We start from the raw sequence: 22,016 nt of genomic DNA on the forward strand, positions 1-22,016 counted from the left end.
GAATGGATGCCCATCAATTGGAGAATGGCTGGGTAAATTGTGGTATATGAATGTTATGGAATATTATTGTTCGGTAAGAAATGACCAGCAGGATGATTTCAGAAAGGCCTGGAGAGACTTACATGAACTGATGCTGAGTGAAATGAGCAGGACCAGAAGATCATTATATACTTCAACAACAATACTATATGATGATCAATTCTGATGGATGTGGCCCTCTTCAACAATGAGATGAACCAAATCAGTTCCAATTGTTCAATAATGAAGAGAACCAGCTATACCCAGTGAAAGAACTCTGGGAATTGAGTGTGAACCACAACATAGCATTTCCAATCCCTCTGTTTTTATCTGCTTGCATTTTTTATTTTCTTCTCAGGTTAATTTTACCTTCTTTCAAAGTCCGATTCTTCGTATGCAGCAAAATAAACTGTATGGACATGTATATATATATATGTACACACACATATATATATATATTGTATTTAACATATACTTTAACATATTTAACAAGTATTGGTCTACCTTCCATCTGAGGGAAGGGGTGGGGGGAAAGAGGAGAAAAATCGGGACAGAAGGTTTTGCAATTGTCAATGCTGAAAAATTACCCATGAATATATCTTGTAAATAAAAAGCTATAATAAAAAATAAATAAATAAACTAACAGCCCCTGCTCTCAAGGAGCTCACAGTATAAAGGGCTATATACAAATAACTCTGTATAAACAAGATGTAGACAGGATAAATTGCAGAGGGAAGACATCAAAGGACTTCTGCCAAAGGTGAGACTAGCTGGAGAGTTGAAGGAAGCCAGCAAAGTTAAAAAGTAAAGATGCCATTTTCCTCCTAGAAGAGTATTCCAGGCAAGACAGTACCCAGTGAAATAGTCATAAGTATCAGATGCAAGGAAAAGAAAGAAAACTAGTATTGATGGATCACAGAGTAGATGGAGGGGACTAAGATGTAAGAAGATTGAAAAAGTAGAAGGAGGCCAGGTAATGAAGAGTTTTGAATGCCGTAGGGGGGATTTTCTATTTGATCCTGCAAATAACAACTACACAAGGATTATATGGGAGGTGATATGGTCAGTTGACTAATTGCCTCTACTGATTTTTAAATAAATTTTCATTGATATTTTTATATTACCTACATTTTCTATTATATCCCTCTTCCCATTTCCTCCCAGATATCTATACCCATAATAAAGAGGAAAAAAGAAGAAAAAAATTTTTTGACAAAACCAATCAATATTTTTTTAGACTTGATGATCCATAATCATGGTCTTTCACCTCTACAAAAAAATTAGAGAAAATATTTTCTCTTAATTCTTTGAGGAAAAGCTAGCTTCTCAGTATAATTTCATAATATTTGATTTCAATAGTTTTTGTTTTCTTTCCAATTGATGTGGTTTAATTATTGTACATTTCTTTTCCTGGTTCTGCCATCTTCATTTTGCTTCAGTTCCTGCAAATCCTCCCATTCTTCTTTGATTTCAACATTTTATACAGCAAAGTAATATTTCATTACAGAGGTGTAACATGATTTATTTCCTTACTCAAGCTTTATTCTATAATTTCTCCAAGTTCATTTTATTATTTATAAACTAAATATGAAATAACAATGGAAGTGGATAAAGATAAGTAAAAATGTGGTCATTTGACTGAGGCTGGAAGACAGAAAAATAATAAATCTCCATCTTCCCTTACCTTTGCAATATGTACTTGCTCCTTTCCAAGATAAAGCCACAAAGCTGGAATTATATCTAATTCTTTATATGTTATAATGGGGAGCACACAATGAAGGCTTAATGAATTCTTATCATTAGGATTAACCATGATAGTAACTTCCATTAAAATCCGACTTCTAAACTCTAAGACCCAAGGAGATGTACTTAAGTCTTGAAGGCTATGAAAGTAGAATACAGTCTCTGCCTGGTTCTATGAAGCCAGAAAGTCTTCAGTCCATGGAAGAAGGCCAAGAAAAGACCTGAAAAGCCTGAATTCCTTTCTATGATATCACCACTGAATGGATAATCCAGCTTCCACATGAAAGCCCCCATCAATAGAGAGCTTAATACTTTCCAAGACAGAGATATCTCATTTTTCTTTAGGACAATCCTTATTGGTATTGTTTTTAAGCTTCTCCTTGAATGGAGCCAAAAATCTGCCTAAATAAAGCTTCCACCAATTGCTTCTACCAACTTTAGACATATGGAACTAAACAAAATGAGAGTAATTCAGACCCCTTTGGCAATTTGATGAACCTTATTGACTTCCTTTCAGAATTGTGTTTTTAAAACATAACTTAAATGCAAAGGATAACAAAAGAAACCAATAATAGTAAAACAACTATCAAGATATTTTTAAGTTTAAAAAAAGTTTATAGATCCCAAGTAAAGAATTTCTAGCCTAATAGCATCTATATGACAGTCTTTCAGCTAAATCTACCATCCTCCACATGTCTTCTCAAGTCTTTTCTTTATCAGGCTAAATATCACCAATTTCTCATATTGTGACATCAACAAATATTACAAGTTCTCAACAAAGGCAAAAATAGTTGTTGCCCTCATGGAGCTATCTTTCTAATAGAAGATATAACATGGAAATAATTAGATCCATGCAAAACACACAAAGAATATAAGTGGGAGGTAACATGGTCTTTAAGAGACTAATCATCAAAGACCGACTCCCAGGGCATAATTTTGTTTTAGTTATGAGTAATCCACAAAAGATTAGGAACTGTCCACATTTCCCTCAGTGAAAGGGAGCACACACATTTTGAGCAATGTGTCTTTCAATGTACCCAACAATATCTTCAAAATATGTGAACTCCTTGAGGTTTTTACCTTTCTTTGTGATCCCTAGCTGTTTGTGTGATATCTAGCACTGGGACAAGGAAATAAGGGAAGGGAATTAGCATTTGTTAAGCTCCTATTACATGCCAGAAACCATGTTAATCGCTTTACAAATATTATCTCATTTGATCCTCAGATAACCCTGGAAGATAAATATTATTATCATCATCATCATTTTACACTTAAGGGAACAGAGGTTAAGGGACTTGCCTGGAGTCACACATTTATGTGTTATTTGAGGCTGGATTTGAATTCAGATTTTCCTGATTCCAGGATCACTGATTTGTCTACTGTATCATCTTACTGCCTTCTTCTTAAGAAAGATCTTAATTGCAAAAAGAGGGATAGGTAGCTATTGTGGGGATGAAGAGACTGCTTTATGTTACAAATAGTAAATATAAAAGAGGAAGGATGGGAAGAACATTATCAAAGACTAATGTTCCACAATGGAATATGAGAATGCAAGGGTTAATTGAAATGCTCTAATGATATCCTTGTAATGTGAGAAGAGAACTCAAATATCTCCAGAATCTTGACAGACCCTTGAACAGGTTGACTAATGGAAGTGCATGGATAAGGGTTGGATAATGGCAAACTGTGATGGATGGAGATCTGTTTGGTTGTCAGGGAAAGATCTTAGCTTAAAAAGGCCAAGGTCTCCCATTGCACCCTGGGCTTTCACCATCATCTTGACCTGTCTTGCCACTAGACCCAGCTGGCTCTGGAGGGGAAAATGAGTCAGGTAGCCTTGCACAAACTTCCCTTCCTTAAATCTAATTCACTTGCATGTCATGGCATTACCTCCCCGATCTGGTCCTCTTAGAGGTTCTTTTTGAGAAGGAAGCATGAACAACAAAATAATATTATATGTAACATATTTAAACTTAGATTTCAGTTGGTGGCAATTAACTGGCACCATAGATAGAGTGCTGAGCTTGGCTTCAGACCTTTTTGATGTTGTTTTTGCTATTCAGTCATATCTGACTCTTTGTAACTCCATTTGGGGTTTTCTTGGTAGAGATATTGGAGTGTATCATCTTTCAGATAGGGAAACTGAGGTAAACAGGAGAAAGTGACTTGTGCAGGATCACGTGGCTATTCTGAGTAGATCAAGACTAGCAAGGACTCAACTACTTCCGGAGATACTGAGTAGCTGAGGCACCACGGGCAAATCAATGAACTTTTCCATATCAGTGTCTTCCTTTGTGAAGTGGAAAGATGAAAAGCCCCTATCTCTCAGATTAACTGTGTGGAGGAAAGCAGATAGCACATGTCAAGCCCTTTGCCAACCCCAAAGTGCTATATGAATGATAGTTATTATTAGCATTAGGAATTTATAATCTCCCCAATTAGATCTGAAGCTGCTTGGTGACAGGAGCTAAATTGGAGATTTTTTTGGGAGGGGAGAGGGGGTTCTGAGGCAATTGGGGTTAAGTGACTTGCCCAGGGTCACATAGCTAGGAAGTGTTAAGTATCTGCAGCCAGATTTGAACTCAGTTCTCCTGACTTGAGGGCTGGTGCTCTATCTCCTGCACCACCTGCTTCCTAAATTGGGTTTTTAATCCATAAGACTCCCATGCCTGGTATACTGTTTGAACAACACGTGCTAGCTGCATGACCCTGAACAAGACACTTAATCCTGTTTACCTCAGTTTCCTTGTGTATAAAACAAGCTGGAAAAGGAATAGCAAAGTGCTCTAATATTTCTGCCAAGAAAATTCCAAATGGGGTCACAAAGGATCAGACACAACTTCAATGAATCTACAATGTAGGTCAGTTTGCAATGTCTATAGGAATTACAGTCTGAATGAGGTTTTAAAAAAAACCTACTGGACCTCTCAAATTTATGTACATCTAAGTTTTCAAGGTCTTGCTTACAGTTCAGATGATTCAATTCTTTAGGTATTTGTTAAAGATTGAGTGTTTGTCTAACAGTAGGACACTATAGGATATAGGAAAGAAATATATCACCCAATTCTTGTCCTGAAGCCTTTTCTAATTTTGTTACAGAATTAAGGCCAGCAAAGAAGGAAAACTAGAAGAATAAGATAAGAGATATGATCAATTAGTTATTATTATTTATTAAGCACAGTATTATAAGTAATAATAGCTAGAATTTATATAGTGCTTAATGTTTCCAAAATGCTTTACAAATATTTTATTTGATATTCACAATAACTTGGACAGGTATATACTACTATTATCATTTTACAGATGGGGAAACTGAGGAAAGACATTTCAAATTACTTCCCCAGGGTCACCTAACTAGGAAGTATACGAGGATGATTGAATGATAGGATCGTTGATTAAGACTTTTACATTCACCAAGCCCAAACTCCTCTGAGACACAAAAAATGTGGGTAACTTGCCTACAGTTACATTGCTAAAATGGCCAAGGTAGAATTTGAACCTAGGACGTCTTGACTACTAGTCTATTTAAATGACCAAAAAAAATTAATTTTTGATTTTTAAATTACCAGAACTGTGGTTTTTTTAATCAAAATTTTTGACAATCTTTTTCATGAACTAAGAATTATTTTGCTAAATATTTTCCACTGTCTCCCAAAAATCTACAAATTTTTGCTTGCAGTGTCTTTTTTCTGACTGAATAAGCTCAATTTGCACAAATTAAATTGCTGGTAGTACTACTGATAATTAGTCAGCCAGGCAGTATAGTGAGTAGAATGCTGGACTCAGAGTCAGGAATATTGGGCTTGAATACTCTCCCAAGCACATATTAGCTTGTGTGATCTGGGCAAGTCACTTAATTTATCATAAACTGAGTTTTTTCTCATCTGTAAGATAGGGATAACCATAGGCAGCCAGGTGGTGCAATGGATAGAGCCCAGGGCCTGGAGTGAGGATTGTCTGAGTTCAAATCTGATCTCAGATACTTACTAACTGGGTGATCCTATACAAGTCACTTAACCTCAGTTGGCCTCAGTTTCCTCATCTGCAAAATGTGGATAGTAATAGCACCGCTGTTGTGGGGAACAAATAGTAAATGGTGCTGGTAGTAGTAGTAGTAATAGAAGTAGTAGTAATGGTAATAGTAGTAATGGTGGTAGTAGTGGAAGGAGGAGGAAAAGAAGGAGGAAGAAGAGAAAGAAGAGGAGAAAAAGGAGGAGGAGGAAGAGTGGTAGTAGTAATAGTATTGGTAGTGGTAGTAGTAGTAATAGTAGTAGTAATAGTAGAAGTAATGGTAATAGTAGTAGTGATGGTAGTAGTGGGAGGAAGAGGAGGAGGGGGGGAGATGGTGGTAGTAGTATGGTAGTGGTAGTAGTAGTAGTAGTCGTAGTAGTAGTAGTAATAGTAGTAGAATGGTAATAGTAATAGTGGTGGTAGTAATGGGAGGAAGAGGAAGAGGCGGAGTGATAGTAGTAATGGTGGTAGTAGTAGTAGTAGAGGTAGTAGTAGAAATAGTAGTAGTAGTAGTAGAAGTAGAAGTAATAGTAGCAGTAGTAGTAGTGATGATAATAGTAGTATTGGTGGTAGTAGTAGTAGTAGCAGTAGTAGAAATAGAAGTAATAGTAGTAGTAGTAGTAGTAGTAGTAGAAGTAATAGTAGTAGTAGTAGTAGTGAATGATAATAGTAGTAATAGTGGTGGTAGTAGTATTGATAGTAGTAGTAGTAATAGTAGTAGTAGTAGTAATGGTAATAGTAGTAGTAGTAGTCATGGTAGTAGTAGTAGTGGTGATGGTATTATCATCATCACTACCATCATCATCATCACCATTATCATCAACACATAATCTTCATTATTACCTATTTCACAAGGCTCTAAGGATCAAATGAGGAAAATATAGTACATATAAAATACTTGAAGACAATTTTTAAAATACATTATTGGCATTAATGCTATAATGATAACTTGGTAACTTGGTCTAGTTTTCAAGATGCTTGTTGTTCATTATTTAGCAATCCCGGCACTTCCAGGGGTGGATCCCAACCAAACAGGCATCCATCATGAGCGTTCATTTCACATTCCTCAGGACAGCCGTCTCCCGAGCTTGGAGGAATGAAGGAATTTGTGGATCAGCTCCACAGAGCTCGTCATGCTACAGCTGCAGACAGCATGCAACCCATCAGGGGAGGGAGAGATTTAGCTACCCAGCTACCCACATTCATGGTTCTTGCAGGTTCTGGAACATGTACTCTGGTCTTCAGTGGTCATGATGCTTGCAGGAAGATGCTTGCAGAAGAACTTCCACCCATGACTGCTTTTCTGGAGAGGATGATTTTCCAAGGCTCATTTTTAGAAAACCAGGCACCTAGTTCCCTCTATAACTTAGTAAAACTTGTTGATGCTATTGTCCATAGATGTAGATCTTGAGAATCTTGGGTCACTCCCATAGCACAATGAACATCGGGACAATTTCATAGCATAAGGGGTTTGGAGCTGGAAGAGATATAGAAGCTCCTAGTCAAACTACTTCATTTTCTGAATAAGGAAACACTGGTGAAGTGAAGGGACTTTTCTAGGGTCATAACATCTTTTTTACCTAAACACCAACACTCGCTGGCATTACATCCCAGTGAGTCAGTCAATCAAGAAGCATTTATTAAGCACTTACTATTTACCAGGCAAATCTTCATTGCTTTGAATACAAAGTATTAATTTTCTGATACACAGGATGGGTTTTGTCATTGAATGAATTTCTAAAAAAAAAATTGAAAATGTGCTAAAATTCACCTTACTTTTTGGCCTCCCTTCAAGTTATGTTCCATTTGAGAATCATGCATCTATTAATTTTAATAATATTGGAACAATGTTCACCTCAAAAATAAATCCATAAATAGAATTTATCATTAAGACAACAGAGATGAAGACAATATGGTTTTAAGTGAAACTGAAGCTACCTTTCCTTCACATCCTTAAAGAAACAAGCAACAATTAAAAAGCAAAGAGAATAGAGGTGTCAGTTCACATTTAACCACTCCAATAGAACAGTTAGGCTCATTCTAACATGTTCCTTTTCCCAAGGACCATGGGAAATAGTCCTTAAGGTTTCAGACTGGAATTGCTATTCACATAGGAATCAGTCCACCCAATCACACCATGGGTTTGGTGTGAAGACCAAAATATACTCTGAGAGAATCTTTCTGACCAGAGACTCCGGTGAGCAAAGTCTTCTTCCCACCAAAGAAGAAATGGTTTTTCTCCTATTGAGGTGGCCTGTTACCCTAAATGTACATGTTCTTCAAAGATCTCTTCTACTTAAACATGGTCATTGGGAAAGGAAGAGAGGGTGAAGGGAAAAAGAAATGGCTCTATGAGCATGGGAGTAGGAAGAGAAGCATTTATATAGCACCTTCTATGGGCCATGCTTTATAAATATAATTACTTTATAAATATTATTTTCTTTGATCCTCACAAGCACCCTTTGAGAATCAAGCCATTATTATCTCTATTTTACAATTGAGGAAACTGAGGCAAACAAAAGTTAAGCCCAAGGTCATATAGCTAGTAAATATCTGAAGCTAGATTTGAATTCAGTTCTTCCTAGCTCCTGGCCCAGCCATAACTGCATCATCTAGATGCCTCATTCTGAAGTACACAGTAAGGTGGAATGACCTACCAAGCCATAACAACTTATTTGAGGATATGAAACTAAATCTTTTATTTAAAGCTAAATGATCAAGGTATGTATGATGTGACCTAATTCAGAAGTTGCTAAAGTATCCTATCCTTTAGGATTCCATGAAATGGTACCACTTCAGCAACTTGGTTTTGTTATCTATAAAATTCACACTATAATCCTTGAAACCTACTTAATACACAATGAAGACTACACTGAAAGAATTACCAGAACACTTTACATCATTCCTATTAATATTGCTGTTTTAATATTCCTATTAATATTGCTCCCATGGTTCCCAATAATTTGAGGTTTTAAAAAATTTACAGTTTTCTGTCTCTGTCTCTCTTCTCTCTCTCTCTCTCTGTCTCTGTCTTCACAACCACATGGGGTTTACTTGGCAAAGATACTGGATTGGTTTATCATTTCCTTCTCCAGCTCATTTTAAGCTGAGGAAACTGAGGCAGAGTTAAATTACTTGCCCAGGGTCACACAGCTAATAAGTGTCTGAAGCCAGATTTGAATTCAGATTTTCCTAAATCCAAGGTCAATGGTCTAATCCACTCAGCTGCCCAATATTACTATTCCCTTTTTTATTACAAAATACAACTTCAGAAAGAATCATCTATTAGAGAGATGCAAATGTGTTTAAGACTTAATTAGTGTAAATAACGAATTCCATAAGGTGTTCACATGTATCTAAATTCACATACATCAATTTGTAACTTCAACTAAAACATAAATTATGCCAAAAAGTTTGAGAAGTAAACTATACGAAATCATGAATTCTCTCCAAGTTGCTTCCAATAGTTCAATTTAGTTGGGAGGTAGGAGTCTAAGGATAGGGAGGACGGGAAGGATGGAATAGGATTATTAACATATTAACAATAGACTAAGATTTCTGAAGAAGAAATAGATACTGTCAATAACACATGAAAAGTGTTCAAAATTACCAGTAATTCAGAATTGGAAGTTTTTTTTAAACTTGGGGGATTGTTTTACTCAGACCAGTTAAGCCAGAGAAGATTCTAAAAGCTAATGAAACAATATTGAAGAAGCTAGAGAAAGTCTTCCATGACAATTCGCTGCTGGTGAAGGTTTCAAACGTGATTGAAAACAATTTGGAATTATGTAGGAAAAAGTCACTGGGTTGTTTATGTTCTTAACTTAGAAAATCCAATGCTAAATCTTTATCTCAAATCAGTAGAAAGAAAAAATTCTTTTTTGGGTGCAAAAATGTTCACAGTAGCATTATTGATAAGGATAAAACAGAAAACCCAGAAACAAAATATCTAACAATTGGTGATTAGTTGAAGAAATGATGACATGTGGATGTCAGTCAGTTAGTAAGCATTTATTAAGTGCCTTTTATATGCCAGGAATTAAGTTAAGCACTGATTATATAAAAGAAGTCCTCAAGAAGTTCACAATGGGGAAGGCAATGGTGCAAACTAATAGATACAAATAGTCAATAGGCAGAATAAATCCTAAATGCTTTATAGAGGAGTTGGGAAACACTGTAATGGAATATTATTGGACTGTAAAGAATGATAACTTGAAGAATTCAGAGAAACATGGAAAGAGTTATATGAAATGATACAGAGCAAAGGAAAGTGAGCCAAAAGATCGGTATGCCCGGTGACTCATTGATACCTCTCCAATCCATCTTCCACACAAGCTGCCAAAGAGATTTTCCTAAAGCACTGGTCTGACCAAGTCACGCCACACTCCCTTCAAAAAACTCCCATGGTTCCCTATTATTTCCAGTATCAAATATAAACCCCTCTGCTCTATGAAGCCCTTCCAAATTTGGCCCCAATTTACTTTTCCAACAGGCATACTACAATCCAACCAAATTCAGCTTCTTAATGTTCTCATACATGGTATGTCTCTCATCTCTGCATCTCTGAACTGATTGTCCTCCATACCTGAAATGCACTCCTCCTCTGCTTCTTAGAAGCGTTTGTTCCCTTCAAAACACGTTTCCGGGAGTGCTTTCTACATGAGGATTTTCCTGATCCCCAACCCATAGCACTTTTTGACAAAAGATTTCCTCTATTTATTTTATATAAATGTATGTGTACATGTTATATGCCCCCCAACACTCTCTCTGGGTGTGTCTCTCTGTCTCGATCTGTCTTTCTGTCTCTCTATTTGTCTCCTTTCCTCCCTCTGTCTCTTTCTCTGTCTCTGTCTCTTTCTGTCTCTGTCTTTGTCTCTTTCTCTGTCTCTCTGTATGCATCTCTTCTCTCTCTCTGTCTCTGTCTCTCTGAGTGTGTGTGTCTCTCTCTGTCTATCTGTCTGTCTCTCTCTCTCTCTTTCTCTCTCTCTCTCTCTCTCTCTCTCTCTCTCTCTCACACACACACACACACACACACACACACACACACACACACACACAGGAGTAAGTTCCCTGAGACCAGAAACAAATCTGGATGCTAGAATCTGTAAGTTCCAGACAAATTTTAAGGACTAAAACATTCCTTTCTGTTAACAATCAATAAACTATACTTGATGAAATGTACCTTATTAAGGAGGCAGTATCCGTTCTATCTAAACAAAATAGACGAATCAATTTTTTTCAAATTAAAATTAAGACAAATAACATCAGTGACCCAAGATGCAATTGCTATTTGTCACTAACAATAACAGCCAGCACTTATCTAACACTTTAAGGGTTGAAAAGCACTATGTTTATTTTCTTGTTAGATTCTCATAATAACTGGGAGATAGACATAGTAATCCCCATTTCACAGATGGGAAAACTGAGGCTGAGAGTGGTCTTTCTGCCTCCCACTCCAGGACTCTTACCCACTGTCACCTAGCAACCTCTAGTATGGCATCAGGAATCACAGCCCAGGAGGCCAGCTCTAAAAAATGAAATGTTCTGTGTGGGTGTATATGCACATATGTAGTGTTGACACAGAAGGATCAGGCAAGATTGTGAGTCTGGGAAATTATTATTGTTCCCTAATAGAAAAACAAAGCAAAGGCATACATTTCCTACTGAGAGTAGACAATGTCATCTTTATGTACTAAAAAGCAGCAAGTTTTATTTTTTTGGCACAAACATCTATATTCGTTAGCCTTTTTAATGCAAAACTTGTTTCTGAGGTAACTTGAACCAGATCTCTGCCTCTCAAAATCTTTGTCTTCCTTCGAGGTTCAATTAGGGCGCTGCTTATCAGCTAAAGCCTTCTCAGGACCTCCTCTCCCACAGCGGTTTGCTTTCTCATTTTCCTCCATCCTCAATGTACTACATTTTAGGAACATTGCTGTATTCTCACCTATCAACTCAACAGAATGGAAGTTCCTTGAGGCCAGTATGTATTTCATTTTTGTCTTTGGTTCTCCAAAACCCACCACAGAGCCTCACACATAGCAGAAGCTAAATAAATAACTTTTAATTAAATGATAAGGGAAAACTTTGGTGGGACAAAGGAGGAAACAGAACTCTATCAAGGCAAGTTAGGCCCTGTTTAGCAATTTATAATCTTGATAAATTACCTGGGACATTAACACCTTAAGTGACCTGACCAGGGTTCTATAGGCAGAATGCCTCTGTGATGAAAACAAGGTCTTCTTGTCTCCAAGGTAACAAGACCCTGACTCTCCTGAGAGAAGGCTTAGATCTTCTCATTTCCCATAGATTTGTTCCCGACACACAGATCCCAGGAGGAGTAGCAGCAATAACAGTATCATATAATAAATTACAGTTTGTTTCCTTGAGCAATTTTAATAGCTTTCCAGGCATTTACAGAAGCCTGTCATGCTAAATAATTATACATCCCTATAAAGGATAAGGCTGGTAAATCACAAGGTGTTAAATCCACTTGGGAGAGCATCATAAGCAGTAAACATGAAGACAGGTCTTCTTACTGATTCCTGCTTATCACTCCCTCTGTCCCTCCCAAAAAAAATAAAATAAACTCATATACATTAAACAACTGCTTGTTAAAACTTATTTCAAAATGCATCATTCCTAGAGAAATTGCTTCCTATTTCCCTCTCCTATTTCAAAATCCACCAGATCAAATTCTCAATTTCATTCACATTACTAAATACCAAACAATTTTTTCTTTAAATCTCTAAGAACTGAAACTGAACACAGACTGCTTATTGCTAACTTTGGGATCTTCATGAAGCTGGGAAATTCTTACAACTGAAAACCTGCTTTGCTTTCAACCTCAAATGCTATAGCAACACTGGACTGCAGCGCCCTCAGAGGCAGCCAGAGAAACCTGATTAGCAACATGATTTAGCAACCCATGTGTACAATATTCTCTTTTTCTTAGGAGTGCTGTATTCCTTTAAGATGCATGCTGCAACCAGATTTTATCCCCTTGTTATCAGAATGAGGCATCAGTAATTCTTGAAAAAGTGTACTTGTTAGAGCTGAGTGAACAGTGATACCACCAGCAAAATGTCCCCTATTGCCCATAAATTTTGTACCCTGGGTGCTGACTGTACAATTCATAATAAGTTTGGAATTAACAAAAACATTTTGAGAGTCTAAAGCATTTCATGTACACGGAACAAATAAAAATATATTCTGATCACTGTAAACAAGGTAGCCCACTGAGAGCCAATCTGTACAATCAGACAAGTAATTTAATATCACCTTATTGTTCTTCAGAAATGGTCCATTTATGATGCCTAAAAGCGATCAGATTCTAAATGACTGTATGAATCGTTCTGGGAAATGCAGATCACAGATCACTTAGAGCTGGAAGTGACCTCAGCCATCCCCCAGCCTGACCTACAGGGAAGCCAATAGATATACAAGAATTTGACCAAGGTCAGATAGGTTGGAAATAGCAAGACCTCATTTCAAAGCCCGGGCTTCTGACTACAGATTCAGTGTTCTTTGCATTAGGCTATCTCTTAAAAACAAAGGTGTTTTTTGTGTCTGGTTTTCTACTTTTTAAAAAATAAATAAGTAGGACTTAGGCTATGAATATGCTTCTAATGGACCTTAAGGAAAAGATCTACCCTAAATTATCCATGTAAATATTTCTCTATTTACAGTCATACAGTCTAGAGTACTTTGAAGAAAGGAAGGGAAAACCATTCCAGGACCTATGAAGAAGTTGGGTTCAATTCCCACTTCTGAAACATATTCTGCCTGTGTGATCCCCGATTAAGCCATTTAATCTTAGTGCCCTCTGAGTCTATAAATTACTGGGCAGGAGTCCATCTGAATTGGGAGAGGGAGTTTCTTCACCTACAATTCCCTACACCAATGAAATCAGCTATCCTGATCCCCCTCCCAAAAAAAGTGCCTTTCTTACATTACTTATTAGCTCTGGATAGAATTCAAGTGTAATCATGCCGGGTGGATGATTTCACAAGATCCAACACCTATAACTTCTTCTAAAGTCAAAATGAAAGTTAGGTTTTTTTCCTCAATGATGTAAGACATAGAATAAACAGAGACCCAACTTCAAGTTTTGTTACCTAACCATTATCCAATCACTTTCTCTCTTAGAAAGGAATTGAAAAATCGACTTCTTTGACCAGGAATGATTTCCAGTGCTTTAGGATGTAAGCAATTAATTCCAATATCAATCATCTATCAAGCATTTTTTAAACGTTTACTAGATGCCAGGCACTCCAACCACAAATCCCAGAAATAAAAAGTGAAGAGAGGGCATCCAATTGAATGTGAGCTTTAGGTAAGCGAAGATTTCCCTTCCTTTAGCTAGAAAGGCACCTCCTTTCAGAGGATTACACGCTCAGTCTCAGACTCTTACCTAGAGTTGCTGGGTAAGTAACTCCGAGAAAGCTTGTCTTAGATTTCTCAGCTGTAAAATAGAGATAATAATACCTATCTTCCAGGGTTCTTGTGAGGATCAGATAAGATATTTATAAAGTGATTAGTACAGTGGCATGTAGTAGGTGCTTAATAAGTGCATGATTCCTTTCTTTTTTTATGCTGAGGCAATTGGGGTTAAGTGACTTGCCCAAGATCACACAGCTAGGAAGTATTAAGTATCTGAAGTCAAATTTGAACTCAGGGCTGTTGCTCTATCCATGGCGCCACCTAGCTGCCCCCCACGATTCCTTTCTTGTTGAATTGAACTGAATTGAATTGCAACGTCTAGAGTGATGACAATTTATGAGAAACAGGATGGCCTTGCATACAGTGATCCTTAATAATTGCTTCTTAAATTGAACTGAAATGAGCCTGGTGCTTGTGTGAATAGCATAAAGAAAACCAAAGCGATGTTTAAACTGCGTACATTCTCGGTGCACCTCGAGGACCATTTCACTCAACAAATCTATCTTGAGCACTGAGGGGCCCCAGCAAAGAAGGGAAGCCGGCAGATTCAAGATTGAACTGGTGAGAGGCAGAAATGTCGTGCTTTTCGCCACAACGGTGGACACACTACTGCGTAGATTACCAAAAAAGAGAATTCCCTCGTGATGGCTATTGCTGTTCTCCAGATTTGGCCCGGTCCCTGCCTTCTTTTGATAACTGTTAGTAGCAACTGGCAAAAATGGAGGAAAATGCATATAGAGGGGCAACCCTACACAGACTTTTCTTGCAACACACTTTGCCCCGTACCTGTAGAAGAGCTAAGTTTTGGCTGGCCACGAGAAGCCCTCGTTAAACCTCTGCCGGCTGCTAGCCAAATGCTCTCAAATAGATGTGGACATTTTATTTCCAGACAAATTGCCTGACTCACCTCGCCAGAGAGCCAAATGTATGTTCGTTTGGTCCCTGGGGGTAAATGACAGGGAACTTCCCGAAGGCCTCTATGAGAACGGACCGGCCGGGATCCGACACCCCCAAACAACCGAGGAGGTGCTCAAAACCAGCCGACCCTAACCTCCCCTGGAGCTGCCGGGATAGACAGGTTCGCTAGGCGGTCAAGCACTAGGACAGCTGCCTCGGATCTTTAGCAGGACACTGAAACAGAGGCAAGGAGGACCACCCACATATTGGCTCTCCCCTCCCACCTTCTACCCATTAAAAAAAAAGAAGATGAAGAAAAAGAAAGTATTCCGCACCCAGTTTGCCCCAACCAAATTTGATTCTTGTCCCCCTTTCCTTGCCCTCCGCCTTCCGCCCCTTCCAGCCCGGGCGCGGATGGTCCTTGTCATCTTTAAGAGAAACCCAGCAGTCCTGCCTTAGCTCTAAGGTTGGAGACTGGACCCCTTCCCGGGCTGCTGCTGCTGTTGTTGCTGCTGCTGCTGCTGCCGCTGCCGCTGCTGCTGCTGCCGCCCAGCCTGCGCCCTTCCTGGCTAACCTCGCTCTCCGGACAGCCAGCCGGCGGCTCCCTCCACGAGTCATCCCGCTCTGCCCCGGCCCGGGCCCCCGCCCGCGGCCCCGGAGCTTGCCCCGCACCGCCCGGAACGCACCGATGGCCGCCTGCCCGCCTCCTCCGGCAGGTTCCCGGGACACTCACCTCCGGGGATCTGTCTTCCGTCGCTCCTCCAGCTTGGCGGCGGAGTCTGGGGCTGCCGGGGCAGCCGCTGCTCGTGGTTCCGGGGTGTGCGGGGGACAGAGCCGGGAGCCCCCCGGCGTGGGCGCCGCGCTGCCCGGCCGGCGGGAGCTGCGGAAAGTTTTCAACCTGCGGGGCAGCGCTCGGTGCTACTCCCCTAGCCTCCCGCGGGCAGCCACGCAGTGCGGAGCACGGGGAGCCGAGGGGAGCGGACTGACGGGCGGCCACAACTTCTGGGAGAAAGGGGGTGAGGGCCAAGAGCACGGCCGGGCCGGGGAACGGACTCCTCCGCGCCTGGCACGGCTGAAAGCCCGGGAGCGGGCGGACGGGAGATGGCCCCGCCACTGGCCAGCCGGGATCTAGCGAGCGCGCGAGTGTGCCCGTGTGTGAGGGGGAGGGGAGTTATTGTGTTTGTATGTGTGTATGTGTGAGTGAGTGTGTGCGTGTCTTCTCTACGTTCCCTTCTGCAGCGTCTGCCTGTGTATTGGGATCACCGATAGGACTGCCAATAACTAATCATGCTGCAGTGGTGCCGGGCCAGGGGCACGGCCCGGGGCGCGCGTGGCTTGGCGTGGAGTGTCGTGGAGAGCGGAGGCCAGCTGCCGCCGCCGCCGCCGCTGTTACCGCCGCCGCCGCTGCTGCCTTTGGGAGAGCAAGCCCGCGATCCATATTTAAGGCAGTGAGTAGCCTCGGCCGTCCCCAGACCGCACTCGGCCCGGCCCTCCCCTCTGCTCCCCACCCCACCACACTCCCCCAACACCCCACCCCTCTCTCCGATTGCTGCCGCTCGGGGCGTCACTGGAGCTCAAGGCTTCCAGGGCACTGGGGGAGGGGCCTCGCCGGCCGCCTGAGGCTGGCTCACCTCGCCTGCAGGCTTTGCAACTTCTGCTCACTTTGGCTGAGAGGGGAAGGCGGCGGCAGCGGCGGTCGGTGGGGCTGCTGCTGCTGCTCCCAGAGCTGGGGGGTTGCTGCTGCTGCTGCAGCGCCTGCGGCTGCGGTTGGGAATCCTGCCTCCTTCTCACAGCCCCGCTGCCTTTTCCTCCTTTGGGAGTTGGAAGAGACCTCAGTATTCAACTAGTCCAACCCCATCATTTTGCAGGTGAGAAAAATGGGGTGGAATCTGCAGCCGGGGCTCCTGACTCCGGAACCCCCTCTGCACGCTGCCTCTTCGCTTTCCCCACAATCGTGTACCTACTCCCCCTCTTTTCTTAAGAGTGCTCCAGTCTCCTTGGTCATCCTGACAGACACCTCCCAGTGAAGGATTTCTTTGCCTCTGCTGACCGGAGACTGGCTACTCACTCGATCAAGCTTCTATAAGAATGTAATACCCCAGCTTTGCAAGAACCCTTGGAAGGATGCTACAGACCATCAGTTAGTTCTCGGCTAGTTGTGCCCTTGTTGATACTTCTGTTCTAGACCATAGCATTTGTTTATGTAACCGATGGCTGCTGGCTTGGACTGTTAGCTCATCAAAGGGCTGTTTGGTGAGCCAACAAAGTGATCATTTGTTCTTGGATTGGGCCCAAGGCTAATTGCCTTAAATGCTTGGAAACAGCTTTTGACTTGTTAAAAGAGCGAAAGTTAAATAAACCAGCCGAGCAAAAATAGAAATGCCAACGCAGTTACTATACGATGACTTACTGATTACTGCCTGGAACTCCTAAGTCAAGTCCTCAATGAATCGATAGGCACTCTCTTCATTGTACCCTTTTAGTATGCAACTCAGTGATGGTTTCAAAATAGCTAACATTTTAATAATGTTTTACACATATTATGTCATTTTCTTCCTTTCTTTACAACAACTGTGTGAGGTAGGTGTTATTATGCCCATTGTACAAACATGGAAACTGAGGCTGAGAGAAATTAAGTAGTTTGCTAGGGTCAGGATGCCAGGAAGTGTCTGACTCCAACTCTAGCTATCAATCTGCTATGTCACCTAGCTACCCAACACAACTTAATATCTTTCTAACCAAAGCCACCATTCTTCAGGGTTTTTTTTTTCAGCTTCTGAGGAGGACATCACCATCTTTCCAGCTATCCAGCTTCATAACTTTTTGTCATCCTCAATTCAGGTACTCCACATATTCAATTGTCACATTCAGTTTCTGTGGCCACTTTTCTCTAGGCACTCACTTTTTATCCATCCAAACAACAACCACCCCAGCTCAGATTCTGATCATCTTCCATCTGGATATTTGAAATAACTTTGTTATTTCAGCCTCAATTCTTTCCTCATTTCAATCCATTCTCCATAAACATCTGCCACAGTGATTTTACTAAAGTTTGGGTTTCTGTGACTCCCTACGCCATAATTTCCTAATAACTCAAGGATCAGTGTGGTGTTTCAAGTACTTCACAACCTCACTTCTTACTGTCTTTGAAATCTTCTTTCCCAAACACTGCTCCAGCCATGTTGGATTGCATATTCCATAGAGATAGCAGCCTATCCTCTATTCTTATGCCTTTTTACTAGCTATCCTATATGAATGGCTAAGCCACACATGGAATGATCTCACACCTCAATTCTACTGCCTAAAATCCCTGGCTTCCTTCAAACTTCAACTCAGGTATTACTGTCTACAAAAAGCCTTTCTTGATCTGTCCCTTTGCTCATGTCTTTCCCTCTTTGTGTCCCATCGTGTGTATATGTACATGTTATTTCCCAAATTAGAATGTAATCCTTTGAGAGCAGACACTGATGTCACTTTTATTTATTTTATGGAATAGCCTGCTCACATCCAGCATGCACCTCTCTACTGACCTCTGAGACATCCACTCTATTCTTTAAAAGATGGATCTTTGTTTCCAGGAGAAGTTTGGGGCCATTAAAGGAATTTTGTAATTTCCCAAAGGCAATTCAGTCCATTTTCCTCCTATTTAAATCTGGATCCAATATGTTGTCCACTTGTATTGTCTACCTACTATATTGATGGACAGGCTCCATAGGTTGTCTTTCCCACTACCTACCATAATCTGAATGATAGATTTTTTATTCTCTTGAGTTTTTTTTTTCAATATGGATAGTTAAATCAAATGCTTTTGAGTACTTATAGATCTTTTCCAGAAAGCTCTTCTCTTTTCTGGGACTTCCCATAAACAGAACAATGTCTTGGAACATCTATCTAGAAGACTTTGCCATCCACAAGACTTCTTCTACAGATCTGTGTTAGATTCTGTGCTGGACCTCCTCCAATATCTTATACCTTGTCTGGAACATCTGGTTGGTGGGGATAGTCAAAACAAACTCATCTCAATTATTACATCTTTACATAATTTTGATGTACGGATGGAAGAACTCCTTGTTGGAAAAGAGCCATAAGACAACATTTTGCTCAACCAAATCAACCGCCTTTTAAAAAAGATCATTAACCATCAACAAATGAAGTAGGATATTATATTCTCTTGGAGAAGGAAATAGCAAACCGCTCCTGTATCTTTGCCAAGAAAACCCCAAATGGGATCACAAAGAGTCAGATATAACTGAAATAAATCAATAACAACAACTTTGTTTTCTCTGTTTTTCAGTCAGTTGTGTGATGATAGAGATTTAGTATGGTATTTCACTTGTGAAAGCCTACCTATTCCTTCACAAAAGAACATATATAGGTGATTCTTATTTTAAAAAATCCTGTGTCCGTATGAAAGTAGGCATATAAAATGGTGGTTATTGCTTCTTAGTTGCTGTTTACAGAGTATAAATATGTCCTAAGATTTTTTTTTGGTGGGGGGGGAGCATTTTCTCCTTTAGATATCTTGTGAGTTGATCTTTCTATGTCTTCAGAGTTTTGTTACCTGGATGACCTTTTAAGATTTAGCCTAATCCTGGGGCAGCTAAATCATTAAGTGGACAGCCTACCAACCCTAGAGTCAGGAGCACTTGACTTCAGCTCCAACCTCAGAAATGTAACACTTCCTATCTGTGTTACCTTGGGCTGGTCACAAAGCCAATTATCTCAACAACAACAAAGAAAAGAAAACTCCTAAGATTTAACCTAATCCAGCTGTTTTTCCCCATCCCTGTCTCCTTAATGCCATTTTAACCTTCTCAGTAAGGAAGATTCAAGTGCAATTTCTCTGTCTCTTCAGTAGAGAAAAAAACAATTGTAACAACAATTTTTGCAGAAATTTTCCTTTTTTCTTCCACTATTCTCCTTCATGTTCATCTTGAAATTATGAAAAGGCATTTCTAAGGACAATTTTATTGGGTTGGGCCTCTCCAAAACTTTCTTTAAACTAGTTTTTCCTTTCCCTGCTTCTCTCTCTTTTATGAAGATTAGCTGTTACTAATCTAGTCCATCTTTCTCCATAAAATATTGACCAATTAAATTATATGCTAACTCCATACTGGCCTTGGCTCTCCATTTCTCTCCACTTGGCAAATAAGTCAATTATTTGCTGACTAAGCCCTTTTTAAACCTTTGTAGTCATTAATTATATTAGTTTACACTGACAATTTAAAAATATTGATTAGACTTGTGAATGGAAATCATAGAGTTTGTATCTCTGCCCTGTCTTCTAGTTATAGCACATTTTTTCAATTATCAGTTACTTTTTTGAAAAGATCAAAATAAAGTCATCTTCATTGCATGTTATGTATTTTGTTAGTTTTTCTTATTTTTATTTTTCTGACTTTGAACTAATTTGGACCTTTGCTATAACAGTTCAGTGGTCTGGCTCTACAAACAGCTGATTTTAGGAACAACTTCCATATCAGTCCCTCTGGACTTTACACATTTCCCCTCCCTGAAATACATTCTTTCCATATTCCTTATAGAATCCCTTTTCCTTTAAGGAATAAAGCCTTTCTGGATTTTCTCCAAGTTACTGTAGCTTTCCCATAATATCAGATAATTAATTACTTTGTGTGAATATATATGGGCAGCTAAATGGCACAGTGGATAAATTGCTGGACCTGGAGTCAAGAAGACTTGAATTCAAATTTAGCCTCAGGCATTTACTAGCTGTGAGACCCTGTTTACCTCAGTTTTCTTATCTGTAAAATGAGCTGGAGAAGGGAATAGCAAACCATTCCAACATCTTTGCCAAGAAAACCTCAAATGGGACAACAGAGTAAGACAAGACTGGAAAATAACTAAGCAATATAGTTTAATGTTATAATTATATTTTATATTTTTATATGTATTTGTCTCCCCCATTAGAATGTAAGCTCATTAAGAGTAGCCATTGCTTCATTCTTTGTACTTGTATCCCTAAAGTCTGGCACATATAAGCACTTAATAAATACTTATTAATTGATGTCATATCCTATCTGTTAAAACATAATGTTTCTTTCTCTTGTGCATGTGTGTTGTTATTCATGTTCAGCACCTCCCAATTCTGTTCTTAAAGTATCCATGGTATGCAAGCATGAGGCTTCTGTGTAACCTACAAGCAAGACTGAAAACCCTTATGTATTGCCTTTTGTTTCATGGCTCGGCCAAAGAATTCATGGCCCAGTTGTCTCTCCATATGTACGTAGCTCAGCTGGTGAGAAAAATACATTTGCCAGGGCTCTCCTTGAAGCTTTCTCAACTTGGTAGAATCTGTCACTCTGGACTCTAGTACTATGGCCTTCAGGATTATTCCAGTTCATATATTTGTTGTAGTTAGAGTCATTTCAACTATATCCAACTCTTTGGGACTCCATTTGGGATTTTCTTGCCAAAGACACTATAGAGATTTGCCATTTCCTTCTCCAGCTCACTTTACAGTTGAGGAGACTGAGGCAAAAAGGTAAGTGATTGCTCAGGAATCTGAGAAATTGTCTGAGAGCAGTATTTGGTGAAGTTTGTCCTTACACAAATCTAACTTATTTAAATTAATGGAGAAGTAATGACACGGTTAATTCAAAGTAATAGATAATCTCAAAAAAAACTTTTTTGGCTATATAGTATAACTTGGTCAAATTGCCTGATAACAGTTTTCTCTCCTACAAATAAAGTAAAGAATATGAATTTTCTCTTCATAACAATGATTTCCTTGGGCTAATATTAAAACTGTTAGCCATCATATCAGAGACAATCAACCATAACCTAGCTAATAAAAACAATCCAAAATTTTCAATTCAGAATTTGCCCCTGATAATCCACAAACTGAAATGATTGTATTTCTAGGGCCACTGAAAAACCTCACATTATAT

Source organism: Antechinus flavipes, chromosome 6, assembly GCF_016432865.1.
Source record: "Antechinus flavipes isolate AdamAnt ecotype Samford, QLD, Australia chromosome 6, AdamAnt_v2, whole genome shotgun sequence".
Taxonomy (NCBI): Eukaryota; Metazoa; Chordata; class Mammalia; order Dasyuromorphia; family Dasyuridae; genus Antechinus; species Antechinus flavipes.